Source organism: Myotis daubentonii, chromosome X (assembly GCF_963259705.1).
Source record: "Myotis daubentonii chromosome X, mMyoDau2.1, whole genome shotgun sequence".
In the NCBI taxonomy this organism is placed as follows: Eukaryota; Metazoa; Chordata; class Mammalia; order Chiroptera; family Vespertilionidae; genus Myotis; species Myotis daubentonii.
Window position 1 is genome coordinate 102,685,154 of NC_081861.1, and position 20,567 is coordinate 102,705,720.

Sequence of the window (20,567 nt, forward strand, 5' to 3'; positions counted from 1 at the left end):
TGTTCTCCCATGTAGTGGGCTTTCTTGTTGTTTTGTTGATGGTTTCTTTTGCTTTGCAGAAGCTTTTTATTTTGATGTAGTCCCATTTGTTTATTTTCTCTTTAGTTTCCAATGCCCTAGGAGCAGTATAAGTGAAGAAATTGCTTCAGCATATGTCTGAGATTTTGTTGCCTTTGGATTCCTCTAGTATTTTTATGCTTTTCCGTCTTACATTTAAGTCATTTATCCATTTTGAGTTTATTTTTTTGTATGGTGTAAGTTGGTGGTCTAGTTTCATTTTTTTGCATGTATCTGTCCAATTTTCCCAACACCATTTATTGAAGAGACTGTATTGACTCCATTGTATGTTCTTGTCTCCTTTGTCAAATATTAATTGAGCATATTGGTTCGGGTCGATTTCTGGGTTCTCTATTCTATTCCATTGATCTATATGTCTGTTCTTGTGCCAGTACCAGGCAGTTTTGAGAACAGTGGCTTTGTAATACAGCTTGATATCTGGTAGTGAGATCCCACCTACTTTGTTCTTCTTTCTCAGGATTTCTGGTTATTAGAATATTATTGACTGTCTTTCCTATGCTGTACTTTACATCCCCATGACTATACTATAACTACTAATTTGTACTTCTAAATCCCTTTAACTTTTTCACCTAGTCCCCCAACCCCTTCCCATCAGGCAACCATCAAAATGTTCTTTGTATCTATGAGTCTAGCATGTCTGTTCTGCTTATTCATTTTGGTTTTTTAACATTCGATTGTTGATGGATATGTATTTATTGCCATTTTGTTGTTCATATTTTTGATCTTCTTTTCCTTCTTATTCCTAAAGAAGAACCTTTAGCATTTCATATAATAGCGGTTTGGTGGTGATGAACTTTAGGTTTTCTTGTCTGGGAAGTTCTTTCTATGTCCTTTTTCTAAATGATAGCTTTGTTGGATAGAATAATCTTGGTTGAAGGTTCTTACTTTTTATTACTTTGAATATTTCTTGTCAATCCCTTCTGGCCTGCAAAGTTTCTATTGAGTAATCAGCTGACAGCCTTACATAAACTTCCTTTTATTTAATCAACTGCGTTCCCTTGCTGCTTTTAAGATTCTTTGCCTTTAACCTTTGGCACTTTATTTTATTTTAAATCTTTATTGTTGAAAGTATTACATAGGTCTCCTGTTTTCCCCAATTGAACCCTTATAGCCCACCACCATCTGCACCTGCCCAGGCTTTCACTACCCTACTGTCTGTGTCCATGGTTATGCATGTATGCAAACAAGTTCTTTGGTTGATCTCTTTTAGCCTCCCCCCCACCACTTCCCGTCTGAGATTTGACAGTTTGTTTCATGCTTCTATGTCTCTGGCTCTATTTTGTTCATCATTTTACTTTGTTAATTAAATTCTATATATGATTGAGATCATGTGATACTTGTCTTTCTCTTACTGGCTTATTTCACTTAGCATAATACTCTTCAGTTCCCACCATTCTGTCTCAAAGGGTAAGAGACCCTTCTTTTTTACTGCTGCATAGTATCCAATATAATAAAATGCTAATATGCAAATTGGCCAAACCGTAGATTGACTGCTTGCTATGATGTACACTGACCACTAGGGGGAAGACCCTCAATGCAGAAGCTTCCCCCGGTGATCAGTTTGCTTCCGCAGGGGGAGCACTGCTCAGCCGGAAGCCAGGTTCATGGATGGCAAGTGCAGTGCTAAGGATGTCTGACTATTGGACATCCCCCGAAGGCTCCCGAACTGCAAGAGGGTGCAGGCTGGGTTGAGGGACACGCCCCCCCCCACTGAGTGCATGAATTTTGTGCACTGGGCCTCTAGTTCCATGGTATAAATGTACCACAGCTTTTTATCCACTCATCTACTGATGTGCAGTTGGGTTGTTTCCAGATCTTAACTGTTGTAAATTGCGCTACTATGAACATAGGAGTGCACACATTCTTTTTAATTGGGTTTCTGGTTTTGTAAAATATATTCCTACAAGTGAAATCACTGGCTCAAATGGAAGTTCCATTCCTATGTTTTAAGGAAACTCCATAATGGCTATACCAGTCTGCATTCCCATCAGCAGTATACCAAAGTTCCCTTTTCTTGTCATTTGTTGATTTGTTGCTGGTAAACATTCTGAGAGGTGTGAGGTGATTGCTCATTATCCTTTTAATTTGCATCTCTCTGATGATCAGCGACTTTGAGTATTTTTTTATATGTCTCTTGGCCATCTGTATATCCACTTTGGGGAAGTGTCTATTTAGGTCCTTTGACCATTTTTTAATTGCATTGTCTTCCTTTTGCCAAATATGTCCTCCCATACAGTGGGTTCATTTTCATGCTGGTTTATTTTGCTGTGCAGAAGCTTTTATTTTGATGTAGTCTCATTTGTTTATTTTTCCCTTTGTTTCACTTGCCCTAGGCCAGTGGTAGGCAAACTTTGGCTTGCGAGCCACATGTGGCTCCTTGGCACCTTGACTGTGGCTCTTCCACAAAATATCGACTTCTGTGCATGGGCCACGAAGTTTCAATCGTACTGTACATGTGCATCCGCACGTGGTATTTTAACAAAATTTTGTTACTTTTATTAAAACTTCGTGGCCCATGCGCAGAAGTCAGTTTTCAGCCTGGGCGAGTCTATTTTGAAGAAGTATTGTTGATATTTGGCTCTGTTGACTAATGAGTTTGCTGACCACTGCCATAGGGGTTGTATCAGTGAAAATTTTACTATGTGAAATGTCTGATATATTGCAGCCTAAGTTTTCTTCAAGAATTTTTATGGTTTCATAACTTACATTTAAGTCTTTTATCCATTTTGAGTTTATTTTTGTGTATGGTGTAAGTTGGTGGTCTAGTTTCATTTTTTTTTTTTTTGCGTGTACCTGTACAATTTCCCCATCATTTATTGAGAAGACCATCTTGACTCCATTGTATGCTCTTACCTCCTTTGTCAAATATTAATTGAGAAAAATGGCTTGGGTTGATATCTGGGGCTTCTGTTCTAGTCCATTGATCTATATGCCTGTTCTTGTACCTGTACAAGGCTGTTTTGATTACAGGCTTTGTATACAACTTGATATCTGATAGTATGCCCTCCAACTTTGTTCATGTTTGTCAAGATTGCTGCGACAATTTGGGGTATTTTTTGGTTCCATATAAATTTTTGGAGTATTTGTTCTAGATTTCTGAAATATGCCATTCATATTTTATAGGTATTGCATTGAATTTATTGATTGCCTTTGGTAGTATGGACATTTTAATGATGTTAGTTCTACCAATTCTTTCACTTATTTATATCTTCCTCTATCTCTTTTTTCAATGTCCTGTGTTTTTTTTTAATTGTTTAAAGCATTACATATGTTTCCTTTTCCCCCAATTGAAACCCCTGCATCTACTCCCACCCCTGAGGACAAGCCCCCACTGCCCCAGTGTCTGTGTCCATTGATTAGGCTAATACAGACGCATACAAATCCTGCGGTTGATCACATACCCACCCCCCGCCCCTTGTCTCTGGATCTGTTTTTGTTCATCAGCTTATGTTGATCATTATATCCCGCATATGAGTGAGATCATGTGATATTTATCTTTCTCCGACTGGCTTATTTCACTTAGCATAATGCTCTCCAGTCCATCCATGCTGCTGCAAATGGTAGGAGTTCCTTCTTTTTTATAGTGACGTAGTATTCCATTGTGCAGATGTACCACAGTTTTTTAATCCACTCACCTGCTGATAGGCATTTAGGCTGTTTCCAAATCTTAGCTATTGTAAATTGTGCTGCTATGAACATAGGGGTGCATATATCTTTTCTGATTGGTGTTTCTGGTTTCTTGGGATATAGTCCTAGAAGTGGGATCACTGGGTCAAATGGGAGTTCCATTTTTAATTTTTTGAAGAAACTCCATACTGTTCTCCACAGTGGCTGCACTAGTCTGCATTCCTGCCAGGAGTGCAAGAGGGTCCTTTTTCTCCACATCCTCACCAGCATTTATCATTTGCTGATTTGTTGATGATAGCCATTCTGACAGGTGTGAATGGTACCTCATTGTTGTTTTGATTTGCATCTCTCAGATGATTAGTGATTTTGAGCATGTTTTCATATGTCTCTTGGCCTTCAAAAATAGACACTTTTGATAAGTGTCTATTTAGGTCCTTTGCCCATTTTTTGATTGGATTGTTTATCTTTCTTTTGTTAAGTTGTAGAAGTTCCCTGTAAATTTTGGAGATTAAACCCTTATCTGAAATAGCATTGACAAATATGCTTTCCCATGCAGTGGGCTTTCTTGTTGTCTTGTTGTCTTGTTCTTTTGCTATGCTTTTTTTTATGTAGTCCCATTTGTTTATTTTCTCCTTAGTTTCCATTGCTCTAGGAGCTATATTAGTAAAGATATTGCTATGACATATGTATGATATTTTGCTGCCTATGGAGTCTTCTAAGATTTTTATGGTTTCCCTTCTTATATTAAAGTCCTTTAACCATTTTGAGTTTGTTTTTGTGTATGGTGTAAGTTGGTGATCTAGTTTCATTTTTTTGCCTGTATCTAACCAAATTTCCCAGCACCATTTATTGAAGAGACTGTCTTGACTCCATTGTATGCTTTTGCCTCCTTTGTCAAATATTAATTGAGTGTAATGGCTTGGGTCTATTTCTGAGTTCTCTGTTCTGTTCCATTGGTCCATATATTTGTTCTTGTGCCAGTACCAGGCAGTTTTGAGAACCATGGCTTTCAATGTCCTGTAGTTTTCTGAGTACAATTCTTTTACCTCCTTGGTTAAGTTTATTCCTAAGTATCTTAGTTTTTTCCCCCCAGTGGTAAATGGGATTCTTTTTTTAGTTTCTCTTTCTGAGGTTTAATTATTGGTGTATAAAAATGCAATTGATTTCTGGGTTTTAATTTTGTATCCTGCTACATTACCAAATTCATTTATTTTTTAAAAATCTATTTTTTTAATTGATTTCAGAGAAGAAGTGAGAGTGGTAGAGGGATAGATACACCAATGATGAGAGAGAATCATTGATGGGCTCTCTCCTGCATGCCACACACTGGGAATCAAGCCCACAAGCTGGGCATGTGCCCTGACTGGGAATGAAACTGGGACCTCCTTGTTCATAGGTCAATGCTCAACCACTGAACTAAGCCAGCTGAGCCAAATTCATTTATTAAATCTCATATTATTGGGTCATGTTTTTGTGTCCATTTAGTTACCCTATGTATTTTGATTGCAACATTCGATCCATTTGCATTTAATGTTATTATTGATAGGTAATTATTCAATGCCATTTTAATTCTTTATGCCTATATTTCTCTCTCTAGTTCTTGTTCTCATTACAGCATCCCTTTAGCATATCTTGTAGCACTGGTTTTGTACTGATAAACTCCTTTAACCTCTTTTTGTTTGGGAAGCTCTTTATTTCATCATCTATTTTGAATGATAGCCTTGCTGGATATAGTAGTCTTGGTTTTGGAGCCTTGTTTTTCATTACCTTGAATAGTTCATACCATTTCCTTCTGTTCTGCAGAATTTCTGATAAAAAATCAGCTGACTGTCTTGTGAGAGCTTCTTTGTAGGTGACAAATTTATTTTTCTCTTGCTTCCTTTAATGTTCTCTCTTTTTCTTTAATCTTTATCATTTTAATTATGATGTGTCTAGGCATGGCCTGTTTGGGTTCTTCTTGGTTGGGACTCTCTGTGCCTCCTGAACTTGTGTGACTTTTTCCTTCACCATGTTAGGGAAGAGAAGTTTTCTACCATTATTTCTTCACATGTTCTCTATCCCTTGCTCACTTTATGCCCCTTCTGGCACTACCTATGATGTGAATATTGTTACATTTCATGTTGTTCCACAGCTTCCTTAAGCTGTACTGATTTTTACTTGCTTTTTTTCTTTTCTTTTTGGTTCTCTGACTGAATGATTTTTTTCTATCCTGTTTTCTAATTCACTGGGTCCAATCCTCAGCTTCTCCTAATCTGCTGTGTATTCCCTTCAATGTGTTATTTATTAGTGCTATATCATTATATCTGACTGGTCTTTTTTTATAATTATTATATCTTTTTTCATGCTGTTGAGCATCCTTGCCATCATTATTCTGAACTCTATATTTGATAGATTTCTTATATCCATTTCATTTAGCTCTTCTTAGGTAGAATTCTCTTGTTCTTTTATCTGGGGCTTGTTTTTAATTTTCCCATTTTGGCCGTCTGTTTGTGTTCGTGTCAATGTATTAGGTAGATCTGCTACAACTCCCAATCTTTAGTGCAGGACAAAGTCAGACTCTGTTTACGATTCACCCTGCTTGTGGCTTCCTCTTTTGGAGATGGCTGTATTTGGAAAGGGCCAAGATTATCATCCTAATCTCTGATTGTGGCTTCCTCTTTTGGAGATGGCTGTGTTTGGAAAGGGCCAAGATTATCATCCTAATCTCTGATTTTATCATCTGCTTCATTATTGACTCTCAGTAATATAACCTTCATTTCATGTAATGTATTCTTTACTTCTGACTGGTTCCATTTTATGTTTCATAGTTCCATTTTTATGTTTTCTATCTCTGTTGAAGTTCTCACTAACTTCAACTACTCTTTCCCTAAATTCATTGATCATCTTTATAACCAGTGTTTTGAACTCTGCATCTGGTAGATTGCTTGTCTCCATTTTGTTTAATTCTTTTTCTGGAATTTTGTTTTATTATTTTATTTGGGATGTGTTTCCTTGTCTCCTCATTTTGGCAGCCTCCCTGTGTTTATTTCAATGTATTAGTTAGAGCTTCTAAATCTCCTGGGTTTGGTAGATTGACCTAATATAATAGGTGTTCTGTGGGGTCCAAGCTGGGCACTGTGTACACTCTCCTGTTGTAGTGGAACCTTGATTGCTGTTGGCGTGTCAATGGGAGGGATTTATACGCAGGCCTATCAGCTGCAAGTAATGGCTGTGATCACCACCTACTGTGAAGGATGAACCCCATAGAACAGGAGTTACTCAGAAGGACTCTGATGCCCACTGAGTCCACCCCTTGAGTGTGTCACTTGAGGTGATTGGGTTGTGCTTGGACATGGTTTGAAGATGTCAGGTGTGCTGGCTCTGGAGCCTCTCAGTGTCCTGGCCCGCGGGACAACAACGGGGGAACGAAGAGACACCCTAGGAGAATGAGACAAACAAGGGACACGAGAGAATGGAGGCAAGACAAGAATCTGATCAAGCCTCAAAATTTTTATTTTACAGCGGCAGAATATATATTGTTCCAGGGACAGGGGTGGGTATCAGGGGTGGGTAGCAAAGCTTATAGTAATAGCCTATCAGCAAGTGGCAGCTATTTGCTTATGATGTGACAAATGGTGTGTGATGGTTATTCTTTATTGTTAGCTACAGGACACGCGTGGCTTCCAGCAACTGGGAACTGGAACTTTTAGTTTCTAGCAACTGGGAACTGGAGACTTCTAACGTTTAGTTTCTAGCAACTGGGAACTAGAGACTTCTAGTTTCTAAGATGGAGTTGCTTGTGCCATGGCTCCCAACATCTCAGGAGGTGCAGAACATGATCAGCTGCTGCCTTTGTTCTGCTTGGGGCCACCTGACATGAGCTACAAAGTGATCTGCAGATGGCTGCTACTTTTGCTGAGCTTGTAGGTGCCCAGGTAAGGCCAAGCTATGCACCAAGGCTGGCTACTGCTAATGCCAGGCCTGGGGCCACTTAGGAAGAGGTACAGTGCTAGCTGAGACAAGATACTGCTTGTTTTAGAGATTATAGGAAAGTCTGAAGCATGAGTCAAGACAGGCCATTCGTGTGGAAAAGCCATTTTAAACTACTTGGATGGGTCCACTAGTTGGGTGTTGCAGGTTCTCAGGGACTCACCAGTGTAGGCAAACAGTGTGAGCCAGGTGGGTAGAGACTCCTATATGGCACCAGCCTGCCAGTTCTGTTGGGGGAGGGCTCAGAAAAGGAACAATGGCCTCTATCAGCACCTATGTCTGGGAGAAAGCTGTACCCCAGCTCTTGCACTGATACCAGACTCCCCATATGTCCTTGGGTCCTTTCAAACTTCTGCCCCAGCACTGGAGCTCAGAGGGAGTAAGTCTAAACAAGTTCATAAGTGGGCCCTTTAAGAGGAACTCCTGGGTCTCCATCTGCCCTCCATCTCACTCAACCTCAATGCCTGCAGGTTTTTATAGCTAAAAGTTATGAAGACTTCTCTTCCTGGTACTGGAACCCTGGGCTCAGGTTTCCTGCATGGGACTGTCGCTCCTCAGGGGAGATTGCCAAGGTCAAGATATCCCTCCTAATTTTTATCTGCCACACATGGGTGTGGGAATAGCCAGTTCCAAGTCTCTGCCCTTCCTAGCAGTCTAGATAAGGCTGCTTCTTTAATTCCCTAGTTTTAGGACTTCCATTCAGGTGGTTCTGTTTAACGGTTGTTCTGTAGTTTAGTTGTAATTTTGCTGTGGTTGTGAGACGAGGTGAATACCGTGTTTACCTATGCCAGCATCCTATATAATAAAGAGAAAATATGCAAATTGACTGTCACTCTGCCATAAAGATGGCGGCGCCCACAGGAGAGGCGGGGGTTTCCGTAACACAAGATGACTGCACCCACAGCAGAGGCTGAGTTCCCATAAAGAACCTTAATGAGCAATCAGCAGGGACCTGAGTCTGCGCACCCCCCATGGGGCTTGACAGGAGACCTCAGGCCGTGTCCCCCACCTGGCAGGGCTTGACGGGGGACTTCAGGCCATGCCCCCCACCCCAGCACCAGGCCAGGGGACCTCAGGCTGTGAACCCACCCAGCAGGGTTTAATGGGGGACCTCAGGCCATGCCCCCTGCCTGGCGGGGTTTGATGGGGGAGCTCAGGCCATGGCCCCCACCCGGTGGGGCTTGACAGGAGACCTCAAGGTGCGCACCCCCCACCCCAGTGCTAGGCCAGGGGACCTCAGGCTGTTCCCCTCGCCCTGGACCAGGGGACCTCAGGCCATGCCCCCACCCAGTGGGGTTTGACGGGGGACCTCAAGGCATGCCCCCCTGCCCAGCAGAGCTTGAAAGGGGATCTCAGGCTGCATCCTCCACTTGCGGGGCTTGACAGGGGACCTCAAGGTTCACCCCCTCCCCCCGCCCAGGCTGGGGGAACTCAGGCCATGCCCCCTGCACCAGCACCGGGCCAGAGGACTGGAGGCTGTACTCCCCGCCTGGTGGGGCTTGACAAGTGTGGGACTAGCTGGGTCTGGATCTAGCCCAATGGGAGGTGCTGGCAGGTCTGGGTCTTGTGTAATTTTGAGGCGCACGTGGGTGGGCAGGGACTTGACTCTGGTGCATGGTGTGCCCCAGATGTGGTGTGCCCCAGACTCTGACAGGAGGAAGATTTTCATATATATTTTATTAATTTTCTTTCATCTCTGAAACTTCTATTATAGAGAAAGGGCAAATAGCAATATTAAAATATTTTCTCTAATTAATCCTTATTTATTTATTTATTTATTTATTTATTTTTAAATATATTTTATTTTTTACAGAGAGGAAGGGAGAAGGATAGAGAGCTAGAAACATTGATGAGAGAGAAACATCGATCAGCTGCCTCTTGCACACCCCCTACTGGGGATGTGCCCGCAACCAAGGTACATGCCCTTGACCGGAATCGAACCTGGGACCCTTCAGTCTGCAGGCCGACGCTCTATCCACTGAGCCAAACTGGTTAGGGCTAATTAATCCTCTTTTAATGTGTATGAATTTCATGCACCAGGACACTAGTCAATAATAAGTGACCTCATTTCTTATTTCTCCATCCTCCTCTCCTATGCAGTGCTGTTTCTCACTGAAAATATTGTATAAGTTCTTGTAATTTTTTAGAGAGAAATTTGAATAACTACAAGATAATTTGGGACCCTGTAAGGTTTTAAAATTCCAGGGCAGGAGATTATTGCCATTGAAGATCTAGTTGCAAACTCCCACTTTTATATCTGGAGCTAAGTTTGCCACAGTGACAGCATTTTTCCAGGTGCATTTGTATGTTTTTTCTGTATGTATGGGCTAATGAAGTGCTGTTTTTAAAACTGCCTTAGCTATTGGAGCTCTCTGAAGGTAAAGTGAAAACATTCATTTGATTTGAAAATGGAGTCCAAAGACCTGGGTTTATTTTTACTCTGTCACTTTTGGTATAATCTGGGAGACAGCAAGTCACTTAAAATTTTCTGTACCTCAGTTTTCCCATTTATAATTAATGATGGTGAAGGGTTAATAACCACCACTATGTCACTTCACTGGAAATCAGAGTGAGATAATGCATGTGAAAATACTTGTGAACTGGAAATAGCTGTACAAACAACCTCATAGTTATTTCCTAGTATTAGGGGAAATCCCTCAGGGGCCTACTCAGCAGCTGTTTCTGACATTTTCCCTTTACCTCAGCAGGGACCAACCAACATTCTACAGAAGAAGGGAAACTGACTTAAACATTTTATTTTGGGGCCTAACCTTTTAACCTAGCTTCACCACCCATACTTTCAAAAAATACATGCAGGATTAGATTTTATCCAAAAATTGGAAGCAAATAAAGCATGTTTTTAATGTTTCCAACTCCCCTTTATCCTTTAACTAGAGGCCCAGTGCACAAAATTTGTGCATGGGTAGGGTCCCTAGGCCTGTCCAGTGATCAGGGCCAATCAGATTCCCCGCCTTCCCGCCTCCTCCTTCCCTCGCTCCCTCAATGCCCTGTGGCCACCGCTGGTCACCTGCCAAGTTCCGCGCTGCCCCCTGGTGGTCAGTGCATGTCATAACAGGTGATCGAACTCCAGGTCTCCTGGTCGAACTCCCGAGGGGACACTTTGCATAATATACATAAATTTTTTTTGGTTTCTTTATATTTTTACTTTTTTAGCACCCACTTTCCAAAGGGAGTAGAAGGTAGCAGAAGAAATTATTCTGAGACATTGTATGCATTAATGGCTAGTAGTGTAAAGAGATATGAGCTGAATCTTGGTTCCACCACTTACTAGTTGTAAGGAAATAGACACTGTCCCAAAGAACAACTTCTGGTTTGGAGCGTTAAAAACTCATTCTACTTGGAGCAAAAAATAAGCAAATTAACAAATGTATAAATAAATAAGTATATATATTTCAGAAGAATATGCTTTAAAAAAATTCCCACATCTTAGCCTTTCTGATTTGGTGGTTTGTATAAGTCAGCCAGCAGGCAATTTTAGGCACAAATTTGAACACAGAATATTTATTTTTTCAATTATATTTCCATAGCTTTTCCAATCCACATCTTTTTTGGTGATTTTTAAAAAACTTTTGCCTACAGATGATCAGAATGCTTATTTGATACTAGAGGCCTGGTGCACAAATTTGCATGGGTGGGGTCCTTCAGCCAGGCTGGCAATCAGGGAAGCCTCGCCTAGTCCCGATTGAGACCAGCTGGGGGATGGTGGTGGTGGGGGGATGGAACACAGGAGTTTGGCTGGCCACAGGAGGTTGGCTGTGGGAGCACATTGACCACCAGGGGGCAGCTCCTGTGTTGAGCGTCTGCCCCTTGGTGGTCAGTGTGCATCATAGCTACTGGCCAGTCATCCAGTCATAACAGTTGCTTAGGCTTTTATATATATACTAGGGGCCCGGTGCACGAAATTCGTGCACTGGGTGTGTGTGTGTGTGGGGGGGAGTGTCCCTCAGCCCAGCCTGCCCCCTCTCACATACTGGGAGCCCTCAGGTGTTGACCCCCATCACCCTCCAATCGCAGGATCGGCCCCTTGCCCAGGCCTGACGCCTCTGACAGAGGTGTCAGGCCTGGGCAGGGGACCCTCATTTCCCCCCATCACTGGTTCTGCCCCCAGCCCAGGCCTGATGCCTCAGCCAGAGGCGTAGACCCCCATCACCGTCCGATTACCTGATCGGCCCCTTGCCCAGGCCTGATGCCTCCGCCAGAGGTGTCAGGCTTGGACAGGGGACCCCCATCTCCCCCCGATCACTGGCTCTGGCCCCCGCCCAGGCCTGAGGCCTCTGGCCCAGGAATCATGCCTGGGCAGGGGACCCCCATTTCCCTCTGATCGCTTGCTCCACCCCCGGCCCAAGCCTGACGCCTCTGACCCAGGCTTCAGGCCTGGGCAAGGGGACCATCATATCCCCTCAATCCCCGGCTCAGCCCCCCGCCCAGGCCTGATGCCTCGGCCAGAGGAGTTGACCCTCATCACCCTCCGATCACCAATCACCGGATCGGCCCCTTGACCAGGCCTGAGGCCTCCGGCAGAGGTGTCAGGCCTGGGCAGGGGACCCCCAGCTCCCCGTGGTTGCAGGCTCCGCCCCTGCCCAGGCCTAACGCCTCTGGCTGAGGCGTCCGGCCCTGGCAGCGGGGACCTGCAGCTGCAGCGGCCCCGCGATCGTGGGCTCCTCTTTAGGCCCAGGCAAGGGACCCCTAGCTCCTGGGACTGCCAGCTTCAACTGTGCCCAGCTCCCATCGCTGGCTCCACCCCTACTTCCTGCTATCACTGGCCAGGGCGGCAAAGGCACCTGATTCTCCGATCATGGCTGGGGGGCAGGGCAAAGGCGGCCCCAGGGCCGCCTTTGCCCTGCCCCCCAGCTCTTAGCTCCCCCCTGGGTTTCCGATCACTGTCAGTGGCAGGGGGCTTCTTCCTGCTTTCCCTTTTGCCTCCCTGCATTGTGCCTACATATGCAAATTAGCCGCCATCTTGTTGGCAGTTAACTGCCAATCTTAGTTGGCAGTTAACTGCCAATCATAGTTGGCAGTTAATTTGCATATAGCCCTGATTAGCCAATGAAAAGGCTATCGTCGTACGCCAATTACCATTTTTCTCTTTTATTAGTGTAGACTAGAGGCCCGGTGCACAAAAATTTGTGCACTCGGGGGGGGAGGGGAGGGGGTCCCTCAGCCCGGCCTGTACCCTCTCGCAGTCTGGGACCCCTTGGGAGATAACAACTTGCTGGCTTAGGCCTGCTCCCGGGTGGCAGAGGGCAGGCCCAATGCCTAGGTGCAGCCCTTGGTTGGGCTCAGAGCAGGGCCGATTGGGGAGTTGGGGCGCCTTCCCCTGTCATGCACAGAGCAGGGCGGATCGGGAGGTTGCGATGCCACCCTCAGTCACGCTCAGGGTAGGGCCGATTGGGGTGTTGGGGCACCGACCCCTGTCACACTCAAGGCAGGGTCGATGGGGAGGTTGTGGCGCCACCCCCTGTCATGCACAGAGCAGGGCCCATCAGAGGGTTGAGGAGCTCCCCCTTGTCACTCATAGAGTAGGGCCGATAGGGGAGTTGGGGCACCGCCCCCTGTCACACACAGAGCAGGGCCTATCAGGGGGTTGGGGTGCCGCCACTGTCACACTTAGGGCAGGGCCGATGGGGACGTTATGGCTCTACTCCGTCACACACAGAGCAGGGCCCGTGGGGTGGGGGGGTGGGGGCGCCGCACCCTGTCACACACAGAGCCGCAGGGTTATCAGGGGGTTTGGGCGCTGCCCTCTGTCATGCTGATCCCGGTGCCGGGAGGCCTCTCAGCTCCGCTGATCCCAGTGCTGGGAGGCATATTACCCTTTTACTATATAGAATAGAGGCCTGGTGCATGGGTGGGACCTGGCTGGTTTGCCCTGAAGGGTGTCCTGGATCGGGGTGGGGGTCCCCACTGGGGTGCCTGGCCAGCCTGGATGAGGGGATGATGGCTGTTTGCAGCTGGTCACACACCCTTCAGGGTGGGGGTCTCCACTGGGGTGCCTGGCCAGTCTGGGTGAGGGGCTGAGGGTTGTTTACAGGCTGGGACTGAAGCTCCCAACTGTTCCTTTTTTTCTTTTCTTTTTTTTTATTCTGGGCCAGCTTTAGCTCTTAGGCTTGGCTCCAGCTCTGAGGCCTCAGCTTCTGAAAACAGGTATCTGGTTTGTTTAGGTTCTATAATCGAAACTCTGTATCAACTCCAGCTCTGAGATCCCAGCAGCTGAAAGCTGGTTTCTGGGGTTTTGTTTAGCTTCTATATTTGTTACAATGTTTGAAACTGCAGGCTCAGAGGCCAGCAAGGCAGACGGGGAACGTTGCAGTCCTCCATCACTGAAGCAAGCAAGCCTCATGTTAGTTTGAAGCTGCCTGGCTGCCGGCCACCATCTTGGCCGGCAGTTAATTTGCATATCTCGCTGATTAGCCAATGGGAAGGGTAGTGGTTGTATGCCAATTACCATGTTTCTCTTTTATTAGATAGGACTAGAGGCCTGGTGCACAAAAATTTGTGCACTGGAAGGGGGTGTGTGTGTGTGTCCCTCAGCCCCACTTGTGCCCTCTCACAGTCTGGGACCCCTCGGGAGATAACGACCTGCTGGCTTAGGCCCACTCCCGGGTGGCAGAGGGCAGGCCCAATCCCTAGGTGCAGCCCCTGGTCTGGCTCAGAGCAGGGCCGATTGGGGAGTTGGGGCACTGCCCCCTGTCATGCACAGAGCAGGGCAGATCGGGAAGTTGTGATGCCACCCCCAGTCACGTTCAGGGTAGGGCCAATTGGGGGGTTGGGGTGTCGCCCCCTGTCACACTCAAGGCAGGGTCGATGGAGAGGTTGCGACTCCACCCCCTGTCATGCACAGAGCAGGGCCAATCAGGAGGTTGGGGCACTGCCCCCTGTCACGCACAGAGCAGGGCCCATTGGGGGGGTGGGGCTCCGTACCCTGTCACACACAGAGCAGGGCAGATCAGGGGTTTGGGGAGATCCCCTCTGTCATGCACAGAGTTGGGCCGATAGGGGAGTTGGGGCACCACCCCCTGTCACCCACAGAGCAGGGCCGATCAGGGGGTTGGGGCACTCCCCCCTGTCACACTCAGGGTAGGGCCGATGGGGAGGTTGCGGCTCCACCCCGTCACACACAGAGCAGGGCCCAAGGGGGGGGGGGTTGGGGTGCCACACCCTGTCACACACAGAGCAGGGCCGATCAGAGGGCTGGGGAGCTCCGCCATATCAGGCACAGGGCAGGGTGGATCAGGGGGTTGGGGTGCCTTCCCCTGTCATGAACAGAGCAGGGCGGATAGGGAGGTTGTGGCCCTGCCTCCTGTCACACACAGAGCCGCAGGGCGATCAGGGGGTTTCGGCGCTGCCCCCTGTCCCGCTGATCCCAGTGCTGGGAGGCCTCACGGCTCCACTGATCCCAGTGCTGGGAGGCCTCTCGGCTCCACTGATCCTGGTGCTGGGAGGCTCCTCTGATCCTGGTGCCAGGAGGCCTCGCGGCAACACTGATCCTGGTGCTGGGAGGCATATTACCCTTTTACTATATAGGATAGAGGCCTGGTGCACGGGTGATTTGCCCTGAAGGGTGTCCTGGATCAGGGTGGGGGTCCCGCTCTGGTGCCTGGCCAGCCTGGACGAGAGGATGATGGCTGTTTGTAGCTGGTCACACCCCCTTCAGGGTGGGGGTCCCCACTGGGGTGCCTGGCCAGTCTGGGTGAGGGGATGATGGCTGTTTGCAGCTGGTCACACCCCCTTCAGGGTGGGGGTCCCCACTGGGGTGCCTGGCCAGTCTGGGTGAGGGGATGATGGCTGTTTGCAGCTGGTAACACCCCCTTCAGGGTGGTGGTCCCCACTGGGGTTCCTGGCCAGCCTGGATGAGGGGATGATGGCTGTTTGCAGTTGGTCACACCCCCTTCAGAGTGGGGGTCCCCACTGGGGTGCCTGTGCAGTCTGGGTTAGGGGCTGAGGGCCGTTTTCAGGCTGGCGGGTGACTGAAGCTCCCAACCTCTCCTTTTTTTCTTTTTTTTTTCTGGGATTTATTTACCTTCTATGGCTGTCACTGGAGCTGAGAGCCGGCTTAGCTCAGAGACCTCTGTTTGTTTGGCTTCTATAATTGAAACACTGTTGCAACTCCAGCTCAGCTGGCTGGCTAAAAGCATGGGGATTGTTTAGGTTCTATAATTGCAACATAGTTGCTTAGAGTGCAGGCTCAGAGGCTGGCAGCGGCAGGCAGGGAACCTTGGCTTCCTCCATCACTGGAGCAAGCAAGCCTCCTGTTCGCTTCAGCTGCCTGGCTGCTGGCCACCTTCTTGGTTGGCATTTAATTTGCATATCTCGCTGATTAGCCAATGGGAAGGGTAGCAAAGTTACTGTTAAGTACCATGTTTCTCTATTATTAGATAGGATATAGATTGGTTATCTCTTAATACATATGTGTAACCCTGTTCTGTCCAGAGTGCTCCCAACACTGAATGTCTGGTGCCTAGATTGGCTGGTCAAGGCTTTGACCTTGACTAAAACAAACTAACAAAAATAGAGATTTCTGTCCCTGTTATTCAGAAAATAGAACATATGATATGTGTCTCATAGGGCTAAGCTGGATCCCTAGATGTATAATAGGTATGGTGTGAAACAAAAAGCTTTGTTCAAATTCATGATTTAGGCATGGAACACACTTCTATGGATCAACCTCAAATTCACTTTGTCATTTTACAGATTTCCTTTGATTCTATGAAGTTGTACCTGACAATTTATTTCTCAACTAGCGAAGTTGTGAACAGGGACAAATACATGGTTATTGGTTGGATGAACATTTTCTTATACAAGAAAAGTATACTTAATAGGATCAGAAGGAAATGTTTATCTGATGTTCACATACTCAACCTGATCACTTTTGTCACATTTCTTAACATACAGCATAAGTTATTGTCTTTTAATTTCTCATTGTTGATCAAATGAGGTCTGTGAAAAGTACTTGAAAATGGTAATATATTATAACATTCTGATATTATTATTTGTTATTAGCCTAGTGTGTGGTTGTGAAATGCTCTTGTTAGAGAATATTAAAATTTCTTTTTTGTGTGAAGATATTATTGGTATCCTTCCTCCTCTTAAATATTTCTAATGCCTACCTTGATTACTAAATGAAGCATATTCTTAAATCTGCTGACTATTCAATCTCAAGGAAGCCTTGAATCCAATATTATTTAAGCGAAGAAACAAACAAGAAGTCATCAGGAGTAGTCTTTATGGTAGCTGTAAGAGTGTCTTTTTGTTCCTGAGATAGCACATTTTACTCATTTTGGGTAAACTGTCAATTCTTTTCTTACTTCCTGTTTTAAGCAGGAAGTGCTGATAGCATTATATGTAAATAATCACTCCGTGTTGCATAACTGTTACCTCCTTTCAGATTTTAAGAGTGCAAATAGTCTTTTTTTTCAGATAGTCTTGTTGTACTTAATAGGTACTTAGGAGAACCTGTCAGAAGAACATTTTAAACAAAGAAAGGGGTTTAGAATTCTAAAAGTCTTTCTTCCACACTGTGTATGCCTTCTTGGGGGTATGATTTATCTGCCAAACTTGTGAAATTAACTCTGAATTTGCCTGTCCAGCGGGGTCAGCCCTAAGGAAAATTAGGGAATAAATGACTTTTATTTACAAATCTCCTCTCCTCTCCTCTCCTCTCCTCTCCTCTCCTCTCCTCTCCTCTCCTCTCCTCTCCTCTCCTCTCCTCTCCTCTCCTCTCCTCTCTTCCTCTGTTCTCTCTCTTAATCTCCGCTGTCTTCTCTTCTAATGTAGACAGAGTTTCAACTATTTGAAGGAAAACGGACCTGAGAAATCACTAACATTTCAGTGTAAATACATTTAAATTGTTCTTCTTTTCTGAGATGACTTTATTTTATTTTAGTTATATGAAATATAAAATATCAATAAGAAAAATAAAATCAATTTAAAAAATCATCCATGATATCACCATGGTGGATTAATCCACTTTTAACATTTATGTGTATAGCCATTTATACATTGAGTGGCCAGTTTATTATGACCACCCCATCAGGACTTTTTTGGGCCACCTTTTGCCTTCAATACTGTGGCGATTCTTCTTGGCATTGACTCCACGAGATGTTGAAAGGTGATGTGAGGAATCTGACACCATGCCTAATGAAGAGCACTGTCCAGTTCTGTGAGATTTGATGGTTGTGGAACCACCTGCCTGATGGCTCTTTTAATTTTGTCCCACAAATGCTCAATTGGATTGAGATCTGGTGGTTGTGGGGGCCACCTAAGCAAGGTAAAGTCTCCCTCATGTTCTTGAAACCACTCCTGCACAATATGAGCACCGTGGCATGGCGCATTGTCTTGTTGGAAGAAGCCATCTCCATTGGAATACGCCATCAACATGATAAGATGAAGTTGATCAGCAACGATACTTACGTATGTTGTGCTATTCAGACATTGTTCCACATGAATTAAAGGGCCCAAATCATGCCAGGAAAACATGCCCCAAATCGTAACACTGCTCCCCCCCCCCCTCAGCTTGAAGGGTCATACTCATGCATGTGGGGTGCATGCTTTCATGCTGTTTCCACCAAATTCTCACTCTTCTATCTGCATGATGCAACTGGAAAGGTGATTCATTGGACAACATAACTTTTTTCCAATGCTCAACTGTCCAATCCTTGTGTTCATGTGTGAATTGGAGATGTTTTATCTTGGTAACTTCAGACAACAAAGGTGTTCGAATAGTCCTTCAGCTTCCATATCCCATACAATGCAGTGTATGGCTAATTTGCCTACAAACATCAGGTGGTCATAATAATCTGGCCACTCGGTGTATATTCATCAAAATGGGATTACATTATTATGGGAACCAGGCCAGTTCCCCGGATAGTCAAGGCCAGTGGAAGCACAGAGGACTTGTTATCAATACATCAGAATGGCCAAAAGCTGCTTTAGGCATGTGCCTAAAGGGAATGTTCAAGGACTCTAAGCCTGGGAATCCTAATCAGGCCAAGATACCATGAGTGGGTGCAAGGACACATGGTACACTGTGCCCTTCTGTAGCAAATATGATTGATGTAACTATTGGCATGAAGCCTTCTTTGTCTAAATAGTATAAAAGCAGGTTACTGACCAACTAGTTGGCTGAAGTAGGCTGGAGTCGGCTGAGGATGGAGTGAGAAGTCTGCTAGAGAGAGCAGCTAAGATGGAGTGTGTGAAGAAGACTGCTGGAGAGAGCAGCTAGGATGGAGTGGGTAAAGACATCTGCTAGAGAGAGCATCTGGGCAGGAGAGACAGGAGAAGCTGCTGAACTGGAGAGCTCAGATACCACTACAATGTGAGGCGGTGAGTCTAGGAGGCAGGTGCGGCTGCTCAGATAATAGCTGTGGGTACAGAGACTGACTCTGCTTTATGGGAACGATATATGTTCACCAGCCAGTGTCTGGCTACCTGCCTGTATGGACTTTGCTGTGAGGACTGTTCTTATCTGATGGTTCTATGGCTACTGGCTTCAACAATAAAGACTCATTCTTATACACCTACAACTTCTCCATCTCCCAAGACCTTCTGCCATGCTCTGCCAAGACTCAGAACTCAGAGCACCAGAGCTCATGCAGAGTTCTTGCTGAGTGCTCTGACAATCCGATATAATAAAACCCTAATATGCAAATTGAATGGTGGAACAACTGATCGCTATGATGGGCACTGACCACCAGGAGGCAGATGCTCAATGCAGGAGCTGCCTCCTGGTGGTCAGTGTGCTCCCACAGGGGGGTTGCTGCTCAGCCAGAAGCTGGACTCACGGTTGGCGAGCACAGTGGTACTGGTGGGAGCTTCCTCCACCTCCGAGGCAGCGCTAAGGACCCTTTGGGGAATATCCACCTGCTGGCTTAGGCCTGCTCCTGCAGACATACCCCAAGGGGTCCTGACTGCAAGAGGACGCAGGCCAGGCTGAGGGAGCCCCTCACCTAGTGCACGAATGTTGTGCACTGGGCCCCTAGTTATATATATTGTGTATCAACATGTTATTTCTATTTAGCATTGTTTATCAACCTGTTATTTTAATTTATCAATGTACTAGAGGCCCAGTGCATGAAATTTGTGCACTGGAGAGGGGGTGTCCCTCAGCCCAGCCTGCACCCTTTCCAATCTGGGACCCCTTGGGGGATGTCCAACTGTCTCTCACAATCCGGGACCACTGACTCCCAACTGCTCACCTGCGTACCAGCCTGATCACCCCCTAACCACTCCCCTGCCAGCCTGATTGATGCCTAACTGCTCCCCTGCTGGCCTGATCAGCTCCAACTGCCCTCCCCTGCTGGCCTGGTTGCCCCTAACTACCCTCGCCTGCAATCTTGGAAACCCCCCCCTACTGCCCTCCCCTGCTAGCCCGGTCACCCTTAACTGCCCTCCCCTGCTGGCCTGGTCCCCCCAACTTCCCTCCCTCCCCTTGATGATTTTTTTTGATTATTAATAGTCAATTTTTCCAGCTCCATTCATTGAAGAAGCTATCATCCTCCACTGAGTTGATTGTGAGCCTTTGTAAAAGATCAGTTGGGCATATTTGTGTGGGTCAACTTGTATGTTCTTTGTTCTGTTCCATTTATCCATCTCTATGCCTTTGCTAATACCACGTTGTCATTATTACTATAGCTACATAATAATTCTTTTTTTAAATTAAATCTTTATTGTTCAGATTATTACATTTGTCCCTCTTTTTTTCCCCCCATAGCTCGCCTCCACCCAGTTCCCACCCCACTCTCTGCCCTTACCCCCCCACTGTCCTCATCCATAGGTGCACAATTTTTGTCCAGTCTCTTCCCGCATCTCCCACACCCCTTTCCCCACCAAGAATAGTGAGTCCATTCCCTTTCTATATCCCTGATTCTATTATA